This window comes from Columba livia, chromosome 4 (genome assembly GCF_036013475.1).
Source record: "Columba livia isolate bColLiv1 breed racing homer chromosome 4, bColLiv1.pat.W.v2, whole genome shotgun sequence".
Lineage (NCBI taxonomy): Eukaryota > Metazoa > Chordata > Aves > Columbiformes > Columbidae > Columba > Columba livia.
Window position 1 is genome coordinate 4,524,675 of NC_088605.1, and position 24,090 is coordinate 4,548,764.

Genomic DNA, 24,090 nt, shown 5'->3' on the forward strand with positions numbered 1-24,090 from the left:
CAGATATCTCCTGGTTCATTTTTTTTTATGCATCTGTGAAAATTAGCTGTTTTAGTCAGATTTCCCTCTCTAGAAGAAATCTCTTGCAAAGTAACAGTCTTTACCAAACTTTTTCTATTAATTTCTTGGAATGAAAATTTACTGACTGAAGAAAAATCACTTTGTTTAAAAGTCTGAGATTCAGAAACAAAATAAAACCCAGTGGCTGGCATAGGGTCATGAAACAACGGCCAAGGAGAAACTGGGATACTAAATGGTCTCCAAAGGTCTCATCTACATCTATTTTCTTTAATTCTCTAATTGCATCATCTCATTAATGATACTTAATTCTCTCCAGATATGTGGTTGGTCCAGAGTCTTTCTCCTAAAGTTAAAAACAGTAAAGCAGTGGATTATTATCTGATAAGCTTGCGGATCTCTTTGGGATCCTCACCAGATTTTGACTAGTAACCACTGACAGGCCTTCACTAACAGTTATGTTTGGAAAAGGCAAAACAATAGCATCAGTTAAAGAAAAATACATAATAATGAGGAACTAAATGAAGCATTGTCTCTGTCCTTATAATAAAGACTCCTCCTAAAGGCTTGCTCTCTTCAATGCATCTGTGTTTTTAAGAGGATGAGCAGACTCTTAAATTCGCTGGTAAAATTAATTCCAAGAACCCCAAAGAAAGCTGATAAATATTAACTCCTTGATAATATTAAATTGCTGTAAACACAATACAAGTAATTGAAAAGAATCAGCAATATTATCATGACTAATAGTGAACAGAATGTTTGGAATGGGAATATCGGTCAGCATGAATCTCTCCATCTCACTCTCTCTGTATATTAGTATATATAAGCTTATATATGGATAGAGAAAGAGGTGGTGGGGAGAGATTCGATGTGTTACCCTGCCTGTGCTAAGCCAAATAGTGAAGTTTGAAGGCCAGGCTGTGAATTCATTTATTCAGCTGGTGATTGCATTGGCGCTAAGAGATGAACCACTGCTTTTAGCAGTCTTGGAGTGCCTATGTGAAATATAAGCACGGTTTATACAAATTACTCATGTGACCTACCAAATAAATTGATTGAATTCAAACTCTTGGCAGTCCTTGCTCTGAAGTCTGAAAATGAGGCGGTTAAAAAATAATGTTCATAAAAAATATATTTAATCCTGAATATACAAAATAAGATTTCTAATGTGTGGTAATCAGCATTTCTGTCTGCTTCCACACAGTAATCATTTTTAGGAATAACTGTAATGAAAAAGCACTAAGTCAGGAGTTACCAGGCTATGGTTATTCATACACACATGTACAAAAAAAAAAGTATATCCAATCAGATAGATTTTAGCATTAAATTGCATATATATATATATAGAGAGAGAGAGTATTCTCATTCATAATGTGCCTCTAGATTATTTCTCTGGATTCATTTATGTAATGGAAAATCTCCAGTGTTCACAGACCTAAGTATTACGTCAATCTGAAGTTAGTCAGGGATGTCATTAAATCTTGTCAAATTTTGTCTGAGTTGGGACTGAATATAAACTTTCTATAGACTTTTCCAGATACTAGCTATGATACGGCTCTAATGTTAAAGCCACAAGTGACAAGAGAAAACCTCCACATTTTTAAAAAATAATTTATCAAATGCTATGTACAGAATGCAAATAAAGACACAAAGTATGTCCCAAAGAAATTACAACCCCAATAGAAACCAGAGAAAACCTGATTTCACAGCTATACTTAGAAAGGTGATAAATTTGGAAGTCATTTTAGCTTAATATGTATGTACATTGAGTAACAGTGAGCTTTGAGAATGCAACGCGTTTGCAGGAAACATATGCAGCAGCTTAGCAAAAAGAAGAGGAAGAGGAAGAGTTGTAGTAAAGGAAAATTATAACATGGGGATGTGGCTAGATATGAGAAATAAGTGTTAAACATCAGATCTGTATGCAAGGGAGATACACAGTGAGAGACCTTAAGAGCACATGCGAAGATGTTTTGACTGGTAATAATGTGGAAGAGTGTCAAGGTTTAAGGCAAGGTGGCAATAAATCATGGTAGATGCTCCCTGTTATTCCCCTCACTTCCCGCCACCCCTTTCCTTTAGATTGGAAAGGAGATTGGAAAGATAAGAGGAAAGGAAGAGAGACTTAGACTTCAAGTTGGAGAGTTTTAAAGGGTTTTACTAATGCTACTAATAAATAGAGAATATATATACAAACTATACAAAGCCGATGTCAAGTGCTGGATGTGGAGCTGCGTCACTCAGCAGCAGAGCTGGGGGTGTGGGGCTGGCGGCTCCAGCAGCTGCAGCTCAGGCCCCGAAGTCCCGGGCGGGACTGCACAGCAAAGCGGAACCTGGGTGCAGGATGCAGGGCCTGAGGATCACAGACAGACAGACAGACAGACAGACAGGGGCCTCTCCAGATGCCGGCCATGGGTGAAGAGAGAGTGACCCTGTGATCACCCTCTTATATAGGGGTATGACGATGATGGGATGGAATACTTCTGTTGGTCAGTTCTAGTCACCTGTTCCATCCACCCCTCCTCAAACATATCCCCTCACAGCTGAATGTGGGAAAACTTGTCAGTCTTTCTTGGCTACCATAGTAATAAATCTACACATGAGCTTCTTCAGCATCCCGTTGGTCTCTTATCAGCACTGAGTGCAGCATCGTGGGAAAAATATGCAGGTTAAAACTCAGAGAAGTACAGGCACCTAGAAGAACTGAGCTGAGAGAAACATCATTAAAAGAGAACTGGTCTTGTTTTTAACAAAACCAGGACAAAGAGGACAGAGCTGGAGATGAGGAAGAGATGCTGGTGCCAGGTGTGAAAATGCACAGGAAGGTGGAAACAAAATTTTTCCCCAGAAGGAAAAAAATTCAGCCAAGGAGAATATGGTGAAATGAAAGCTGTTTAAATGGGAAGGTACGTCAGAATGGTGGAGAGCCCGAAGTCTCTGTCTCTTGGAGACAGAGAAAAGAGCAGATTTGTGTGTGCACAATTTCAAGGCAGCAGGAAAAGAAAAATACAGAGAATTACTGACAAAAATCAGAAGTTTGAGTGAGGTACCTTTGTGTGTATTGGCTGTTGAGTCTTTCTTGTTTCAATGGGCTTTGAGTCAGGACATTAAAGGACTTTATCAGACTCACCAGTTAAACAGATTTGTATCTCCCCTCCAAATATTCATATTCTCATTAAAATATTATGTGTGGTTTATTTTGTTTAATTAAAAACAGACTTACAGCAAAGATCAGATCTTAGAGCTACGTTTACAGTGTAATTTAACCCCAATGTGTTTTACACAATGCTGAATTGCATTAAGTGGTTGGAGATAATCTGAACGCAGCTTTGATTTTTCATAATAATTAATATAGTTCCTCTCAGCTCTGTAATGTGTCTCAAATGTCACCTCACTTGGGTCAGGTCCAGAAGAAGCACTGCAGTGCTCTCAGAAGAGCTGCCATTCCCTGCAAGGGATAAGAAAATCAAATCCCTGCCTTTGTAAAATGGAAAAAAACTCTAAATATATTTAAAAAAAAATTGTTTTGTAGTGTCTTGTCCAATATTTCTTTGTTCCGATGACTGAATTATTTTCTAAAATATATTGTCTTAAAATAATTTTTAAAAGTGCTTTCCAATGCAATGTATTTCCAGACTGTAGTTTGTGAGAGGAAGGATTTATTGTTTTATATTGAATGATTGGCTTGTTCCCAGTTTGAGGTCCCTGTAAAGTCCATCTCCAGTTAAGGATATGGTTCAATGCCTGGCTGAAAGAGACAGGTAAATTAACAGCTCTGCTTGTGCAAATGCATTAATGCGTGGTCAAATTAGGCAAATGAGCTGTTTCATTAAAAGAAAAGTGGCTCCTTAAAAGAATGTAGTTTGGTGTATACAGAGTATTGAGAGAACTGAACTTTATAAATTTACCTGAGATATTATGTAAACTAAACACAGGCTATAGTGAGACAAAAATATGTGGTTTTAATTTTAAGCATAAATACGAGTAGTTTCAATATTTATATATAGGATAGCAAAATTCTAAACGTTTCCTTGATCTACTTATCATCCCTAAATCTCTTTACATAATAAAATATGCATTTTAGAAAAAGAAACAACTAATTAAGGAAGCAGAGATTCTGTAGAAAAGGATGTAGGTGAGTTACAGCACATCCCAATCTGTTCATAGCTCAGCCACCTATAAGTGGGATTTATTACCCAACTGCATTTTTAAGACCTTTGCTGAACTACTGTGTCAATTTGGGGTGCAGACTGCTGAAAAAATGAAGTCTGATTGAAAAGGAAAGGAAAAATAATGATCAAAGAGCTAGAAAAATACAACTGATGAGAGAATACTGAGTGAACTAGTGGTGTTTCATCTAGAAAAGTGAAAATTGCTGCCATTTTTTCTCTAGGCCCTGAACTATGTAAAACTCTGCCACAAAGCGAAGTAGAATAAACAGGTTTCATTTTCCTGCTGGACGGGAGAAATAGTTGTGGAATAACATTGCAGCAGGGAAGGTTCAGATTAGAATTAGGGAAAATGTATTTGGAGTAAAGGGAGTTCAGCACGGAATAAATCGCCTGAGGATGCTGCAAAATCCTTAGCAGTGCAGGGGTTTGATAATAGCCCAACATTTGTCAGGGATGATACAATTGATTTTGCCTTGTTGCGGGAAAATGAGCTAAATAACTCCTTTAAATGCTTTCAATTATTATTTTTTCTATCATTTTAGCAGCTAAATAAAAATATTGAATAGACTTGTATGCAATATTGTAGAAAATTGAAGTCTAAAGACATATTTGGATTAAAATGTACCTTATCCCTGTTGTAGAAGCCATCTGGAACTGCTAAACTTTTAGTCCTGTTCTGAATATGAAACATCTGAGTTAATGATAACCATTCTTTCTCCTGGCAATCTTCCTCCTTTAAACTACTGAAAAAGAGCAAAAATTCTTAGAAGAAAAAGGAAATTAAAAATACAGGGATCGAAATGAGTCTGATTGATAAACTAGTAGCTGAATAAAATAAAGCCAGGGTTTTATACCTCTGCTCTACTTTGCCTTAATGTTATGTATAAAATAAGCAAATAGACTGAAGCTAACATCATAAGTGCTTGTTTCTGTCTCAAACTTGCACTTTATTTTTAAAATCACTAAGTAGTGATGTGACTGTGCTGTTGAGTGTACAGGAATTTCCATTAACCTGAAGATAAGTAGTGTTAACTCTATCCTGAATACCTAAAAATAATCTGTATTGTATTAATGACAATATGTGGATGTATTTACAATGAAGATGCTTGTATGAGTGATACCACTTTTTATATCAAACATTTTTATATTCTTATTAAAGCTGCCTACTGCCCTGGTGGCCACTCAGTAATTTTACCATTCAAAATCATTCCAATATACATCCCAATCCAAATGTATGGATTTCTATGCACTAAAGGTTAGTGGTTCCCTGCAACTTACCTTAATCCAGTTTAATGATTTAATTACATGTCAGTTTGCACGTTGTCAAAAACTTACAAAAACACACGTATATGCATTTTTCTTAAACATTTGTGTGTATAGGTAAGTTTATAAGAAAATCAATGAGGTAGCAGTACGTGAAAAAGGCCTTAATTTGCAAAGCAAAATACAAAGTGTACTTCTTGTTCCTAAAAAGCAATATAATATTGACGGTTATTTGGAAGAGTCCTCATACAGTTCAGTTGCAATAAAGAATAAAAATGCCAAAATTCTTGGCACAAGTAGAAGTTATTTCATCTTCTGTACTGAACTGTATTGTCAGTTAGAAAATGCTTTCTAATACGTGACCCAAATCTCTTTTGTTGCAATTTGAGCTGACTACTTCTTATCAAACCCTGTGTAGTCATACAGGGCAATTGAACAGTTTCCCTTACAAAAGGATTGAAAACCTTGTGTTTTTAATTTTCAGAGCCACTTTTGTCTAGGATAGAGTTTCTTATCCAGTGAATATCATCCGATGATGTTCTGCTGGCTGTTTAGACTAGTCTAAATTTGAAGTTTTCAGTTAGCTATAATGCAACCATTTGATAAGCTGATGGTGATACCTTATTACATGGAATTCTTTTCTCTCTTTCTGACATTAAGCAAATCTAGATTTCCAATCTCTTTAAAATCTTTTTATGCTACAACCAACCTCTTTCATAGTGTTCTAAAAGAATGGTTGAAACATCCATGCTGCCAAGCACTGTCTGACAAAGGCAGCCACTGAGAGTGAAATGAAACAAGGTCATATAGGAGCTCTGTATTGGTAGGTGAGAAGTAGAGATTAATATGAGATTTAACCAAGCCCTTGATGGAGTGATGTGTCTAAGGAAGAATAGAACTTTCTCCAGATCCATCCAGACGTGCTCCAGTTTAATCAGCAGCATCAATGCACAGATCCCATCTGTAGAAGTGACGCTCACTCCCACCAGAGAGGAAAAGGGAAAGGGAAAAAAGCTTCGTCACCGAAGAGGTTCTGGGTTTTTTTGAAATTCCTGTGATAAAATCAGACTTTGAAATGAACTGAGCTGAGTTACCAGTTTCTCAGGACAGGTCTAGAAACAAGCTGTTGGCTATGAGAGCCTACACTGAAGTAGGAAGATTTGTAATCGAGCTCCCGTTATGCGCAATTAGCTTGGCTTCCAGCCAGGCTCCTGTAGTCAGGAATGTAATCAGCTCACCTAGAGACATTGTGATTTTGGATGTTAACGCCACAGGATTTCTAGGCCAACCTCTATTCCCTGGGAAAACGCAGCACTTGATCCATGTTTGGATAGGCAGACGTCCTACTGGTCACATTAGGTGGAAACTGCTGATGGCAACTTCTCAACAATGACTTTAGGGTTTTGTTATAGTAAAAAAAAATTCTGAAATAACACTGGCATAACCAGTCCAGAAATATGTTCCACCAATTTTTGAAAATACCTATGAACTTTGACATTTTGCATTAAATTCTGGTGTAGACAGTGCTCTATTAACAACCACCAATATTGTATTTAAAATCTTGTGTAAAAAACTGGGATTCTTGCCTGTGAATACTCCTACTCCTTGGCAAAGCTTGAGAGTCAAGACTATGTATCTTGATATAGGTTGGTGGCAAATGCCAAATGTGTTCCTGCCTGGTTTGTCATGTCAGCTGCCATTCCGCCTGAAGAGCTGTTGAGGAAATGAGGCAGATTTCAGTTGTGAAATACTGAAGTATTAATTCAGTTATCACGCCAGCAGAGGTATCCTTGTAAGATAAGGTTAAGATAAGATTATTTGAGATATAAAGAAATGAAGAAGACTGATATTTATTTCAGAGGCAGCGTAACCTTTTGCATACATTTATTTTTGTTCACTAAGATGCCTTCAGTAAAAAGCACTGAACTTGTGCATTGCAGAACATAGACTCTTCCTGTTCCCGTTTTCTTGCTTCTTAATTCAGTCTTGTAGTGAATTGTGTGCTAGAAATTTTAGGTTTTCACCAACTGTTTCAAATAATTTGTAAGTTTTGTGTAAAAGTTGTTTGCCTGTTTTACTATTGGCATTTTGACCAGCTTTCCAGAGATCTTACTGGCTTCTGCAGGGCCTGCTTTAAAGTGGGTGCATATATCATGATCTCCATAGGTCCTTTAAGTGATGACAGACTAGTCCATAGCATATTTTATTGTCCTAGATTACCTAGGAGGTATTGTTTAATAGTTAGTTATGTGATTAAGTTTCCAAGTGCACAACTGTCAGTAGTTGTTCTGTATGGGAATTAGATATTTTAGACTTTGTAATATGTAGTTTCCTTAATTTTGTATTTTTCTTTAGCATATCACTTCACACTTAACTATAAATAATAAACTACTTAGCTCATACATATCAATAAGAAAGTCTGTTAGAAATGAGAGATTACTTGCTTTATACCAACAAGTACTTTGGAGAACATCAAATCCCCTGACAGATGAGTGTTGCCACAAGGATTTATTTTGTTCGGGCTTTAACTAAAATAGCTTCAGTTGCATTTTGCTATTTAAGGAGATTGAAATAGAAGGTTATAGCAAAATGATTTATAGATAGTAATTGCATTTCCCAGCTTACCTGTTTCCATAAATGAAATCACAGATTCAATTTGTACTTGATCTTGAGCACAACAATGTCAATATTTGTATATTTATCAGTTTAACTAGAAAATACTTTTATTTTGTTCCTCCCCAAAATATTTAGAAGTTTTAGGACATGGGCTAGTGTTGATTTTCTTTTTTCATCTCATAAGATACACAGAAATGTGTTTCTCTATTTGGAGTGTTTAGATTGTTAATTAAAAGAAGCATCTGAATTTTAAAGTGGTGAGGGAAACATAGCACAGGTACGTGTTCTTATAATGTATTTTGATATGCTATATAATCGGCATCCTACGTGAGGGAAATCAGAAAAAATATTGAGTCCTGTCTTGTATCTTCAAGTTTAATCTTAATTAACTCACGTTTAGTTGCAGAGATAACACACAATCAAATCTGTTATTTCACTAATTTGATCAGACAAAAACGTGTTTAACTCAAGGAACAGGAACTATCTTATTTTGGCCATTTAACGTAGAATAAATGCTCACAGTGAGTGTCTCAGCACTCTGGTGTAGAGTGAACAACTGTGATTTAGGTACAGCTCCAATCCAGGACAAGGAAATTACTGGGCAACTTCTAAAGCTGAACATGGAGCTTAGCACTTCAGTGAATCTAAGCATTTCCCACCCTGTGCTAGAGATAGATGAATGTATGGTACATAAAATGACAGATTTACTCCAAATAAAAGTTTTCTTATGAAGACCAGGGACAAAGGGAAGTGTTAGGGCAGGATGGAATTTCTTAAGTCTCTTAAAACATTCTGCAGTGTCCTCCTTGCTAATGTCACTACTAAAAGAGAATTTTCCTGGATATCGTTCCCTCCCATTGCTTCATTGCTCTCTTTTTACTGTGTAAGTTGTTCCTTTGTTGTCTCCCCGGCTTGTTCACACTTGAAACTGCAACCAGACCAAGAGGCCAGTCTGGGAACTCTTGCTACTTATGCTTGTTGTCACAGCTATTTAGATACTTGAAATTTCTTTCAATTATCCAGTTTTATTGGGATCTGTTACTATGGCCTGCTAGCCAAAACAAGGACTTCACTAAAAAAATAACAAATTGCTGGCTAATATTATTTGCATGGTAATTGCTTTGCAGTGCCTATTAAATCAGTGTTTCTGGCACAGCTTTGTGATAGAAGTAGGCATATTAATACACTACGACAAAAAGCCGTTCTCTGGGTTTTTTTTTTTCTTAAATTAATTACTGTTTTCCCATAGGGGGAAATATATCCATCGTTAGCCTCAGTTTTGTGGGATTTTGATGGGGGTCATTGCATTGGCTGGAAAATTGGTGATAAGCATCAGACACTTAGGAAAATGTTTAATGGGACAAGGTCAGCTCTGCTGTAGACTTCTTGTACCTTTGTAGCCCTGCTGATCTGGACAGGAACAGAAAATCCAGCCTGTTTCCAGCATGAAAATGATGGATGACATGTGCCATTCATCAATCTGAAATGTCCACCGTGAATCTTCAGCACAATTAATCTGCATGTGTGCTGAGACATCCGGATGAAATGGACTCTCTGGCCATAACCTGGATGACAAAAACCTCCATATTTCCATCTGGGATTTACAGGCAGGAAATACATGAGCCTCGGATAACTCCTAATTCAGGATATATAAACCAACGGCTGTCTCATGATTTGATCTTGGTTTGATTTCTCCCTCCAGAGCATTAATGGTGATTATATAGAATATATGTTGCTTCGGAAGAGTCTTCTGAACCTGACAGCATTTGTTAGGTCTGGTCACAACTCTTAGTTGATTTTAGTAAACATTTGGAGAAGTTTGGAATTGCAAAACATAATCTTATAGGAATATTTTTTAATGTTGTATAATGTATCCTACTTCAAGCATTTCTAAGATGCTTCATACCAAAGCTCTTTTGTCTGCAGTGCATCATTGCATACTGTTATTTTTAGCTGCCATGATTTAAAAATGTTACTGTAAAGACACCACCGCACATTTTCTATAGATTTTTTTTTTCCTCTTAAGTACTCACAGGACTCGGTGCAATTTGTAGCTAGAGTTTAATTAATTATTAGGCATATGTAACTGTCAATCAATAATTTAGATACTTCTGGCTTGCAGATTTTGGAATGAAGCTTGGTTTTTGAAGAGTGAACAAATATACCATTCCATCTGTTAGCCAAAGCCACCTGGCACAAAATCATTTGGGGCATAATTATGTAGTTGGCAAGAGTTTCAAAAAATGTGATTTCTAGAGTTTTAATCCCAATTGATGCTTTACTTTGTAGTGATGGAAACCTGACTAATGCATCAAGGCCCAGTTCTTTTTTTCACACCTCTGAATGAAATAACTTGTGTTCACCTTGCAAAAACAGCCCAACATCAATGAACACAGGAACCAAGAGACAGACATGAAGTAATCCTGAGAGTATAATCGCAGGACTGGAGCTGAAGCTGGTCTGTTGTTATAAGCAGTTGAAAAGAGTCATGTAGGAGTTGTATCATTGTCCTTTTAATCTCGGTAGGAAGAGACTTGGGGCAATTTGGGAAATTATTTCTCCTTCTTGATGAAAGTGCAAATGCTTTTCTGAACTCTAACTCTGGGTTTTACAAGATTGCTGCATCTGCAAATCTATTTTCCTATTCTTTCTGTGATAAAATTTCTCTTTAATTCTCTGGAAGCACAGAATACACACACATAAGAGACTTAGCAAATTGTATTTGAAATAGAAAGAAACTTTCTCTTTTTAACTCGTAGAAGGGGGAAAAATATAAAAAATAAAAACTTCTACAAGGTTAGCTATATGTTAGATGAAACCTCTAAAGTAGAAGCAAATAGATAAACTATTTAAAAATAAATTGTTCCAACTATGTGTTTACTGCTGGTTGCAAATAGTCCGTAAATGTACAGTTGAAGATCATGCAGAAGTTGCACAAAATGTATGCATGCACTATATATTGTAAAGCTGCAGTGAGTAGTGGTTTTAAGACACACCAGGAGGTTCAAGCAGGTATTAAAACTTAGCTTAAAACTTAGTCCTTTTTGACTAAAATCAGTTCCGGACTTTGCTTTGAATTTGTGCTGTTTGCTGTTCTGCAGAGCACCTGAACAACTTGTTGTTGTTGTGTGTGCTACAGAAAGACACAGGTAAAAATGTGCTATTGAAAATGCAGAGAAATTAGGATATTGAAGAGAGGCTTGGTTTATAAATAAGAAACACCTGCTCTGAATAGTTTGCTTTATTAAGTTTTTTATCCTTGTGGTAAATCATTGCCATGAGATATTTTAGTGTCTGGGTAGAGAGCATCCATAGTGCTAATTCTTTGTGTGGTTAAAGTCATTCAGTCATCATTTATGCAGTTATTATTAGTTTAATTAAATGGCTTTTTAGATTTAATTTAGTGAAAGGAAAAATGATCTGTCGTTAAGAAGATGATTGAATGTTTCCTGAGTATTTTTTTTTTAATTGTGGCAGATCTTGGGGAAGAGCCTTTGAGATAACTTCAGCAATAAAAGATGCTTCCGGTAGCCTGCAATGTGTGTTATCTGTAATGAAAAAATAAGTGTCCATATTATTAATTAATAAGTGATGAATTAGTCTGGAACCTGACAATTTCCCCTAGTAATGGCATTCAAGGGAAATCACAGATTACACTGGGCTCTCAATCTGAAGAAGCCCTTTTTCTGTGATTTGTAGAAACTTCTGGTTCTTCCGCTGAAAACTCGGGATGTGCCTTTTCTCTATTGTGAGGAAAAAACTAGGAAAAATAAGTATTGATTATTTTGACAGAGTAAGATTGAGAAGAGTAAGTTCTATGTATGAAATATGCATTTCCTGGATGAAACTCAGGATATTATTGCACTTCAGAAACAGGTAAAGAATTCCCATCCAGTGTTAGGTGCTCAAACACTGTAACACATATTGTACTGTACAATACATGCTGTAATTGCCAGAAATATGTATATGCCTGTATATATACGTATTGGTGAAAAAAAAAATTGTCCTTATTGGATCAGTATGGATGTCTTTCCATATTGAGCAAATAATCCATTTTCTTTAGGTTTCTCTGTAAGATTTTCCTTCTACTTGCACCCATACCCATAGTACTCAAGTACCTTTTTTGTTTGTGAATTGTCTCTACAGTTCCTTATATCCTTATTACAGAATCGCAGAATCGACTGGGTTGGAAAAGACCTCAGAGATCATCAAGTCCAACCCTTGGTCCGATTCCAGTCCATTGACTAGATCATGGCACTAAGTGCCATGGCCAATCTCAGTTTAAAAACCTCCAGGGACAGTGAGTGCAGCACCTCCCTGGGCAGCCATTCCAATCACAGTATCACAGTATGTTTGGGATTGGAATGGACCTCAAAAGATCATCTAGTCCAATCCGCCTGCTGGAGCAGGAACGCCTAGGTGAGGTCGCATAGGAACATGTCCATGTGGGTTTTGAATGTCTCCAGAGAAGGAGACTCCACAACCTCCCTGGGCAGTCTGGTCTAGTGCTCTGTCACCCTTACTGAGAAGAAGTTTTTTCTCAAATTTAAGTGGAACCTCTTGTGTTCCAGCTTGATCCCATTACCCCTTGTTCTATCATTGTTTGCCACCGAGAAGAGCCTGGCGCCATCCTCATGGCACTCACCCTTTATATATTTATAACCATTAATAAGGTCCCCCCTTAGTCTCCTCTTCTCCAAACTAAAGAGACACAGCTCCCTCAGCCTTTCTTCATAAGGGAGGTGCTCCACTCCCTTAATCATCTTTGTTGCCCTACGCTGGACCCTCTCCAGCAGTTCCCTGTCCTTCTTGAACTGAGGGGCCCAGAACTGGACACAATATTCCAGATGTGGTCTCACAAGGGCGGAGTAGAGGGGAAGGAGGACCTCTCTTGACCTACTAACCACCCCCCTTGTAATACACCCTAGGATGCCATTGGCCTTCCTGGCCACAAGGGCACAGTGCTGGCTCATGGTCACCCTGTTGTCCACCAGGACCCCCAGGTCCCTTTCCCCTACACTGCTCTCTAATATGTAATTTCCCAACCTATACTGGAACCTGGGGTTGTTCCTGCCCAGGTACAAGACTCTACACTTGCCCTTGTTCTATTTCATTAAATTTTTCCCTGCCCAACTCTCCAGCCTGTCCAGGTCTCTGGATGGCAGCACAGCCTTGTGGTGTGTCAGCCACTCCTCCCAGCTTAGTGTCATCAGCAAACTTGCTGATAGTACACTCTATTCCCTCGTCTAAATCGTTAATGAATATATTGAATAATATTGGCCCCAGTACTGACCCCTGAGGCACTCCACTATATACTGGCCTCCAACTAGACTCCACACCATTGACTACCACTCTCTGGCTTCTCTCCTTAAGCCAGTTTGCAACCCACCAATGCCTGACCACTCTATCTGCAAAGAATTGCTTTCTAATCTCCAGCCTCAGTTTCCCCTGGCAGAGTTGAAGCCCATGGCCCCTTGTCCTATTGCAGACTGCCTGGGAGAAGAGACCAATCCCCACCTGGCTAGAACTTCCCTTCAGGTAGTTCTAGAGAGTGCTGAGCTCACCTCTAAGCTTCCTCTTCTCCAGACTAAACAAGCCCAGCTCCCTCAGCCTCTCCCCATGGTTCTTGTGTTCCAGTCCCTTCCCCAGTCTTGTTGCTCTTCTCTGGACCCGCTCCAGCACTTCAATCTCTTTCCTGACCTGTGGGGCCCAGAACTGAAAACAATACTCCAGGTGTGGCCTCCCCAATGCAGAGTACAGGGGAAGGATCACTGCCCTTGTCCTGCTGACTGCGCTAGTTTGGATACAGGAATCTCTCTTGAATCTCTCTTGACAGCAGGTATTACAAGTACAAGAGTTGTCTGAAATCGCATCAGTAAGGGATAAACTCTCAAAGTGGCTCTGACTGTGGATAGTAATGAATTAATTTTACGCTGGAAGAGCAAACTGCTTACGTTGTTATACAGAAATCATTTGAATAGCCTTTTTTCGAAATAGTTTTAATTGGGTAAAATTATTAAGACACCGTGGAAATGGGTTCATTTTTAAAGTTTCGACATAAGAAGTCGAACTGTGTCTTGTTGTGTTATTCTCTAGTTTCAGTTGAACAAATTCACAACAACATATTCAAATTAACATTAAAATAATAGGTCTTAACTCCATCTAAACTAGCGAGCAGTCCTCACCAAAAACCAGCAGCAAGGCACGTTCTTATGTGGTTAACAGGTAATTTCAGAATAATCTATAGAAGGGCAGTACCACACTATTTAACCATGCTTTAGTTATTCAAATGCACACAAGAGTGCATAGTGTGTTACAAGCCTTAATTAGAAGCACATTCTTGGGCAATTTCTTAGCAGATCACTTTTAGGGTTCCTTAATTTGTCTATATGATATGTAAATTATCCTATATCTATAAAAAATACACTAGTAAGGATGGTATTTGAAGAAGAGGCTGATAAACTGAACTGATGGAAAGATTTTGTAAGAGAAAAACATAATCGCTTGTTACTGCTCATCTTCCCTATACCTATATATATATATCTTTTTTTTTGGTAGATAACAGGAACTTAACCAAAAGATATAATCCTAACAAAATGTTTGGTGTTATTTCAACCAAAAATAGAGTACAGCTCCTTTTCAATCCTTAGCAGCATCCCAGCTCCTTCAGACCACAAGACATTCTAGGGTAGGATTGTGAAAAGACAGGAACACAAAATGGTCTGTTACGTTACGCAGAGAAGTTGGTAAAAATGGGGTTTCTTCCAATTTTAGCATTGTCCTACAGCTGATAGAAGAAGTAACTGACCAAGGAGAACCTGTGTGTGTTTGAAACATGGGGATGCAAAGGGTTCATCTGGCCTCAGTTTCCTCAAGTGACTGAGGCAGTGCAGGTTGGGAACACTGGAATTCAGTAACTGGTCCATGAGTAGGAAATTAAAAGGACGGTTTCCACCCCATGGTGTGCCATGGTGTCACAAAAAGCACCATTTTTACTCTAAAATTTGATTTACAAAATTAATTCAGTATTCCTAATTCTGTACAACTGCGCCTTTTTTAGTGCCTATTTTTTGCATCACTGGTGTCTTGTACAGAGAGTTTCAAAGTTTGCTTTTTTAATTTGTGATTATTTCTGATGCTTGAGTTTGGATGGGCCCCTGTTACACTCCATATCCTCTTCTTGCTTGTAGATACAAGCATAGCACACAAAACAATTTATCTCTGCTGTAAAACACCTTCTGCACTAAGTAGTGACAAGAAACAACACAGGAATGCAGCAGGCAGCTTAGTGAGGAATAGCAAATAATAATAATATAAAATGGAGCAGCATAAAGTTGTGAGGGGAATAAGAAAAAAAAAAGAGTGTGTGCTTGTTTTAAAATCAATTGCCAGAGCGTTGCTTTTCCTGTTTGCGATTCTATTTTTGCACTGGCCCTATGTGGACTGGCCGCTAGAGGGGGAATGGATCCACGATTTGCTCTTGTGCTGTAATTGTAGGTCTGGATTCTTTGCCTGTTTCTTTACGTACAAACTTTTCCAAATCATTTATTATTTACTCGTTGGTAGCTTAGCTTTATGCACCGGTTTTATCCTTTCCTACCTTATCCTTAACAGAAATGGGGACTGTTCTGTCTCTGAAAGCATAGCAGTGATTTATATCGAGCTATTTAATTTCTTGAGAGCTGTTCTCTTACGTATAGATTTGAGATGTTATTTCGTTTTTTTTTCTCCTTTTTTCTTTGCATGCTGAGCAGGGGTTTTCAATGCAATATCCAGAAAAACAGTTGTCCAATGTTACATATAAGTTACCTCTCCAAGGCATGGATAAACAGTTTGCCTTACATCTCGTCTTTTGCTATGTATATGACAATTCAGAATTTCATCCATCAAAGCTTATATAATCTTCAGCCTTTGGAAGTTGCTTTGCACACCCTCATGATTTTCATTACTTTTTGTGATAGCAATAATCTGTCACTTGAAAAATGCCATTTATTTCCTGATTGTGGCTTGGATGATTCAGCATCCCTGGCCTTGGGACCACACTTTAGCATTTTTATTTCCACAGTGAGCAGAAGACCACTGTATTTTTGGGTGTTCAGCTAATTTTCCATGACCATAGACCTTATCTTTTGGGAAACAATATTTTTTAAAGGCATTTTGTCAAAAACTATTTAAAAGTCCAAATCCAAAATTGCCTTTTTTATATAACACTTTAAAAAATATCATCACGGTATTTCAGGACCACAGGTTATTATGGAAACATGATGTTACCCCACAGGCTATCAGTTAATTTATCCCTGTTGTATGGTATTACAGACTTTCATAAATCTTAAAATGAACTTAACAGCTATTGAGATAAGACTTACCAGTCCATTATGATCATCTCTAATCAGCTCTCAATTAGTGGAACTGCAGCTTATTTATGTTTTGGTGCAATAGCTACTTTTACAAGAAATCTATCTTCATTTTTACCAGCTCCCCCACTTCATTTTACACTGTTTATTTTTTAATTTCTATTTGGACCTACTGATTTGTTGCTTTAAATGTCTCATTTGCTTTAAACACTCTCATTTTTATTTCCCAACATCTCTATTACTTAGAAACAATAGATTTGAGATAGATTTTAGTGTTTGCTTCAAATTTGATTTTGCAGGACTTAGTCATCAAATCCTCATTAAGAGTTATCATTAACAACCATAGCTTGACTCCTTTGCTAATGAAAAGTGACAGATTGGGGCCAGATTATGGTACAGAATGTGAAAACATAACCAGGGAAAAAAGGATATAAAAAGTTTTCAACTCCCTTTTTTCTAAAAGATACACAGTATAAATTCATAAAACTACTTTGGGGAACTTTGTGATAAGATCTTCTTTCCACCCACTAGAATAACCTAGTTTAATCCTGAATGGTTGCTGGAATCAGAGCAATACATTCACAAAGCCAATACAATAGGGCTTCCTTCAGCATAGAAGTGCCACCCATTTAAAAAAAAAAAAAAAACAACAACAAAACAATTACTGGTTTAGCATATATGACGTAAAGTAAAGAGCACAATCTGCAAGGGTCCAGTTCTGTGCGTAACAGCAATAAATATTTAAGATTTTTTTTAAAATATACAAAAAAGCCCATTGCAACAAAACAAAGATGGACAGAGGAATAAGCTCAGGGTTCAGCTCCAAGGAAATGCATGTCTTGCTGTTTCCCCCACTGCAAATACACCTTTCCAGTGACTCATTTGCTCACCAAATACCACCTCAGTTGGCCCCTGATGAGTTTCTCCTATGTTGGCTACCACCTAATTCTCATTCTGATTAATCTCCTATGGGTGCCATCCCCCTTCCCAATTTCCCCTTTATTTTTTGGCAGTGATTTTCTCTGTCCCGTGTAATTCACCTGTTTGCAGGTGATGCTCAGTGCCCTCCACCTTCTACAACGCAAAGTTGGTTTTGTTTTGGGAGGTGTTTTCCCCGCAGAGAATATGTCAGCTGCATTTCTTCTACTCCTTTCTTGTCTCCAGGATTTCTTTGTCTTTCAGGCCCTAGGATTCACATTTGATTTATTAGACTCCAGCAATTACATGATAAATTCATTACATCCAGTTACATCCAGTTGTTGTTTGGGAATTGGATCTGACAGTAGCGTTGGGTTCTGGGCTGTTTGTAAAGGTAGTTACGGTGCAAGGGGAAGGTTTGCGAAGACAGAGGCAGCTGCAAAGAAATACAGAACATCCAATATGGAGTGACATTTACATGAAATTAAGGCAAACATTTGACATGCAGTGGCCTCTTCAGCATGGGAATTGCAAACCTTTTAGCAGCAGCCACAAATTTCTGTTTGCCGTTGAAAAATTGCTTGGGGAAATAAACTGGATCAGGGACGTAAATTTTCTGTCAAGATAAACTTTAGTACGGAGCCAAGTTTAAAAAATAGAGGGAGGAAAATAAATCCCTTGGTAGTTTATCTCATTATTATTATTATTATTAACATTCTTTAATATTTCCTAGGCTCTCTAAGCAAGGCAGATTGTCAGGAGAGGCACTGAACTAGAGACAGATGAAGGTTTACTCCTGGTAGTTGACTGTACCTCTCATCTTGCGAAGATGTTTGACAGCAAATGCGTTTCAAAGCGCTGGCAGTTGTTCAAAGAATCAAAACCTCTGCAACTCAATAGCTGTGGACTGTTCTTGCAGTTTAGTTTGGGATTTTCAGGGTTTCCCTCCCCACCCCCTTTTCGATTCACTCTGCCTGGGAGCTTCTGAGAATGAAAAATGGGAAAGCGGGTAAGAAGATATAAAAACTAGAGAGAAAATATGTTTTAAAGCATTTTAAAGTTGCAGTCACCCAGCTCTTAGGAGGAGATTTGCTCATTCCGTGTTGTAACCACTAGAGTACAGAGGTGTGCTGCGTCAGGGAGATTTGGGATATATAAGCTGCATCACCTTCATTGGATAAACCCTTAAATCAATTGGATATGTCCGTGCATATTTTTTTTAATCTCAGATTTTACTGAAAATACGATTTTTAGTCCTCTCTCCGGTGTCGCAATCTGGTTTGCTATTAGAAGAAAGGTACATCGTGAAAAAAGCGAGGACAAAGTTTGCAATAAAAGAATGACAGAGCTTAGTGTCTAAACCATGTCAGCCAGAGAATCTGCTGTGCTGAAAACACTAATTCAGTGATGAAGGAGATTTTTATACTTACCTACTACCTCAGAAATCTTGGATTTAATGTTTGTTAGCTCAAAATGGAAGGGAATCGGTCATGTTCCCATAGTGCCCGTGTGGAAAGGCGTCTTTCTAGCGGTGGTTACTGTGTCTGGTGGGGATGTGAAGAACATGAGAGCAGCGAAATGGTTTAAAATAAAAAGTGCCATAGCAGAATAGTATGTGCTGTTTGCCAAGCACAGACACACATAACCTTATCCTTCAAGCCACTGCTGATTATCTCTAATTTCTATAAGTGATGTACGTATGTGGATTTTTAGGAAGAGGAGAAGTGGAGGGAAAGGTGAAATGCTGATGTTTATTTTAAACTGTTTTTTTTTACTCTTGCAATGCAAATCTGGCTACTTTGACCCCAACCTCCTTTCAGTGCATCCTGTTACATTTGACTGTCTCACCAAACTACCACACCAGCAAACAACACTAATCAGTTTAAAGGCTGAATAATTGTGTCTGAATGCCAACAAGTGATGTTAGCGTTATAACAAAACCAATTGCCCTGTTCTCGGGGAAATACAGATTGTATTGCAAGTATGTTCGCTTTGAAGCAGACACATTGCAATAAAATTACAGTGCTCTGCAGCATTCATCTCAGATCTTCACAGCCACCCACCCAATTACAGGCTGTGTCTTGCCAGCAGAAGATTGTTGCTTGGTTTCTGTAATATTTTTGTAGCCTTGCTTTCCTCTACATAACTTCAGAGGTAGACTGAGCTTAGTCTTTTCCTTTAACCAGGTTTTCTGCTGTAAAACAAAAAGGCTGATATGGAAAGTCTTCCATGGCTCTAAATGTTTGGTTTGTTGTGTTTTTTTTTAATTTATTCACGTGGAATATACTCTGAATAGTTCTAATACCTTAATAGCTCTGCTTTATGTCAGTAATTACATGAAAGGTTAATCTTTAAATCACCAGCATTTCCTAAATTCCTAATCAACTTCATGCTTGGAAAGGAACCCATATAAACACTCAATTTGTTAATATTAGACTGGGTTGAGCAGGTCAAGGAAAAGTATAACCTTGGTGCATAATGATAAACTGAACACAGCAAAAATAGCTCAGATCTGTTTGTCATAATAACTGTGAACATGAAAGCTGAATATGAGAGAGTATGAGTGTGGATATAATTAGCATGAGAATTTGCTATAGCTCAGGATCACCCCCTGTCTCTAAATTGGGGTTTCTAAAGGGATGGGATGTAGGGGGGAATAGATATTTTGGGTAGAGAAGTCTGATTATACAGGAAGTCTGTGGTGAACTGTGACTAGGACAGCAAAGAAGTCAGCCAAAATAATCAGTGGATGAGACACGGTGCTGGAATTCAGTGAACAAAATGATGGATGAGGGGTCATTGTGCTCCCCGGGAGCAGGAGGTGGCAGAGGAAATGACGGGGGAACGTGCGTGCGTGTGTTTGGGAAAACGTGTCCATCTGCGCCTCTAAACGAGAGCACGTGTGACTGAGAGTTTGGAAAGATGGGCAGAAAGAGAGAGCGAGATGCTGGGTATCCTCCTGCAATCTCTGCTGTTGTGCTTGCCGCAGTTTCAACGTGGGAGGTGAAAAAAATCTCATGTTCCATGTGTGCACAGAGGTCCCCTGGACTTCTCACTGGTTCTCATCTTCCCTTTCGTCCTGTCCCCTCAGCTTTTCCTTTTCTTTTTTCTTGCTCAATGAAGCTATTTAGTTGTTGTACCCTCCTTTGCAGAAGCTGTTTCATCCCTGCTTGCATGGTTTTTAAAACTGCTTTCTCCGCCCACCTTCAGTCTTGGTTTTGCATCTGTGCTAGTTCTTTAGATTTACCAGATTTAAAAAGGAAAAGGCAAAGTGAGCCAGCAACAACCTGATTTAGTTGTCATTACTCCAGTCTTTCCTTTCATCTTTCGTCTCCTCTTAAATTATTTAATTATTATTACTGTTGTTATTGTTATTATTATTATAGCACTAGAAATAAGCTTCCTAATGAAATACTCCTTCTATTTGCCATTCTGAATACCATTGGAGAAGCCGGGGGGAAGAGGAGGGGTATTCATAGCATTCTGCTATTAATGCAGAATGAGACACATACAAGGAACAAATTCTGTCTATCTCGGAAGTGAATGAGGGACTTTTTATCAGAACCAAAGAAAATGGTCCGTAAAAACATACAGAATATATTATAACATACAAAAAATATCCTTAGGTATCATCAACCATCTGCCTATTGCTGTGCACATGGAGGAACAGATCATCCCCTCGGTCTAAACCCCTGCAGTACTCAAACAGCATGGTAAAAGAGGGAATTTGCAGCTTTAACACAGAATTTCTTTGCATTTTACATATTCAGGCCAGAAACAGAATGTGGTACATTAGCATTGATTCTGTGGTTTCATATGACTTTTTAAAGTAGTACAGAAAGGAAAGAAAAAAGACAGAAAGGAAAATAAATCATCCTTTATATACATTCAAAGCATACACAGCAACAGTTCCTTCATCACTGGGTGCACTGTGAGTGTGTATTGATGTTAGCAGCAAGAGATTGCATATTAGAGATCTATGACACTGGTAGTGTTAACCATCTTCAAAAAAGGTTATTTTACCTCTCATCCTGCCTTGTATGTTAAAAGACACTTAAACAAAAAGAAAAAAAAAATGTTAATTATCTAAGTGTAAAAGGGAGATAGTCCTATTAAGCAGAACATTAACAGGAGAATATTCAAAATATTTTCATTCATTCAGTATTCCCCAAGCATCTCCTGAACAAAAAACTGTCACAGTTAACCCCAAAAGCATTCCATTTTCTTCTCGTTTTATTTTGGAGCCAGCATAAGGCCATCAAAAGAGAGGGAATGACTGATCTCTGGACAGTTGGAGAGCACGAAATTTGAAGAAAGAGTTAAGGAAAATCTGTCCCTGCAGCAGCTGTAAATGCAGTACAAATATAATAACTCTCATATATACCAATGCAAGCAGCCTGGAGCAGGATGAATAACTGGGTTTGCAGTAGCTGGATTGAAATGAAATACTTGCTCCTTTATTCCTTTACAATCCATATATTTTTCACGTAAACTTTCAGAATAGATGTGGTTACCCTGTGGAGCACCTTCCTGCCATGGAAGAGCCGTGATAATATCTCTGTTTCTACCAGGAGATATTCAGAGGGTATCCAGATCTCCAGATATCCTCTGGAGAACATGATGTTGTCCCTAGAAGATATGAACCTTAGGAAAGATTTCTATGTGAAGATTTGAAAATATATGGTTTCCTGAAGTTTAATAAGTGCTGTGCTCTACATGGTGGATCCATCTATCATCCTGCTAAGGATGGCAAATCATCAGTGGTCATTACCTCTTTTCGGGAGAAATGGAAACAGGCAATAGTGAAATCAGCGTGCACTTAGGAAATCACTGCACCTTTAAAGAGAAATGCTCTGTTCAGTTTACTTGAGCTGTCAATGCAAGATGCATGAAGCACAGGGGTGAATAAATTCCAGAGGCGGAATTGCTCACGTCTTTGCAAATGTAGCTTGAGGTTGCTAACACCAATAAACAGCAGGAATAATTCCAGAGGGGTGCAATCACTAGCGTGTTTATAATACAACCCACAAATGTGCTAAAAATACATAGAAATACAACCATGGGATGATTGTTTGTCGGTATCACTCTTGCATCAGATTTACAGGGGCAAAACCAAAACTGCACTATATTCCTTATAGCAACGGGAGGTCACTATAGAAATAATGCTAATACATATATATATTACTTTTTTTCTTTCACCATATGCAGACAATGTTTTAACAATCTTGGTTGGTTTTGGAAGCTTCCTGACAAGTAGCTGTAATCAGTTCTGGCTGCAGTGCTGCATGTTGACCTGAGGAAAATATAATATAATACTAAATCAGAGAGCCAATTTTTCACAGTTAAATTCCCTTTTGATTTCAGAGAAGGGTTTAATGGGGAAAACATAGGTATTTTGGCTCTCAGTTAGCATGGCATAATGTATTTTTGCTTAAAATGGGAGCAGGCACCCAAAGAGACACTCTGCCCTCACTGGTGGGTTCATACATGGACACTCAACCCTTCAGATCTCTTGGGAGATTCGGGATGGATCAGGCCCTTCTGGGTCTGAGGCATAGAAATGTACATTAGTTTAAAGAGCCAAGTTTTAACAGCCGTAGCTTGTTTCAAAGATGTGGGTGAATTTTCAGTGGCTTTAGTAAAAATGCAGTTGATTTTCATGAGATTTTCTATGAAAAATGTCTTCTCCCAATACAAAATCTCATTGCTTTCACAGATGACATTATACTCTCACTAAATAAAAAATGTGAATTAAGAAGCTATCACCCTGTTTAATATTAAACAAGGTAAGATATAGCAAATAGAGGAAGTTCTGACTCCTAAAAAAAAGTGTTAATCAGAAAAAAAGAGAAGATATTCTTTACATTCAAAATTTATAGATAAAATTTGCTGTGCAGGGAAAAAAAATGGGTTATTCGGTGCCTATTCTCTGCATTGTAAGTCTGCTGAAGCTTTTAAAGAGTAGGTGGCAAGGTGGCACTTCGATGCTATAAAATCAGAGGAAAAACCTGTATTAAAACACGTTAGATTCCTGAAATTTTCCTCTATTGATGATAACCTAAGGATAGAGAAATATTACATAGAAATGTTAGCCAATTCATTATCGTTAGCATTTTATTAGCGTGTAATGCTGTATGAAGAAAATTTCAAGATGCTCTGCCTGCTGTTACAAAACTACCTCATCTTCATTAGTACGAGAGGGGTTCTGGAAAAGATCAATCGGTAGGTTGTTCACATGCTGGAATGAAAAATCCAAAGTACAAGGAAAGGAAGCCTTTATTTAAGGGCAGTCAAATAAAACAGCTGTGTGATTCTACATTATTAAATCACTGCTTATAGCCATCAAATCCATTTATCAGTCTTAAGTAAGGAGGGTTCATGTACTTTCAGCCTCTGCAGAGATTTTGCGAGTTGTTTTGTTAGTGAAGGCTGGTGGTGGAAGTGGGGGACACGAGACAGGCTTTGCTAGCAGTTTACTATAGACCCAGTAACCCAGGATTGAGTAACTCTCTGTCTTACTCTGACAGTGTTACAGCTGAGGTTTTGCTCTTAAAAGACACTCCAGTTTCACCGCTGAGAACAGAACAGCTTTTGCTCTCCTCCATTCACCACAGTGCACAACACAAGGGTTTCCTTGCTTTTAGCAGATCTCAAGCCAAAAAAGTGGGGAATACTAGTAAAAGCCCTTAAATTTAGATAGATAGATATATATATATATGTCTTTTTATTTTAAAGGAAATTACGATGAG

The 24,090-nt window shown here is 38.0% G+C and overlaps 1 protein-coding gene across 3 annotated transcripts in view; it reads left to right on the forward strand.

The window, feature by feature from the left end:
• The window catches only part of CTNNA2 (catenin alpha 2), a 486,439-nt gene that overhangs the window by 302,702 nt on the left and 159,647 nt on the right, over window positions 1-24,090 (forward strand). The gene's annotated exons all lie outside the window — the stretch shown is intronic.